Genomic DNA, 294 nt, shown 5'->3' with positions numbered 1-294 from the left:
CATGTGGGTTTCCAATGCAGATAAACTTGATCAATCTGAAAAAACAAGGCATGCAATGCAAAATTCCATGTAGTCCTCGAATGATGAAAGAATTGCGAGTACAAAGGTCTTTTTTCTTCAATATTAGTTGGGAAAACAAGAGAGAGATTAGAATGAGGTTGAGGAGATTTCTAGTCAAATCGGGTCAGATCTTGATTGCATGATGGATGTCTTGTATCCCAAGCCATTGTATATGATCTACTAATTTTAGGCTGCTTGCACATAAAAAATTATTCTGCTTTGTGTATCAAAATC

The sequence above is a fragment of the Phoenix dactylifera genome, chromosome 1, assembly GCF_051530095.1.
Source record: "Phoenix dactylifera cultivar Ajwa chromosome 1, Ajwa_hap1_PhDact_Kaust_v1.1, whole genome shotgun sequence".
NCBI classification, from domain to species: Eukaryota; Viridiplantae; Streptophyta; class Magnoliopsida; order Arecales; family Arecaceae; genus Phoenix; species Phoenix dactylifera.
This window is presented reverse-complemented; position numbering follows the sequence as displayed.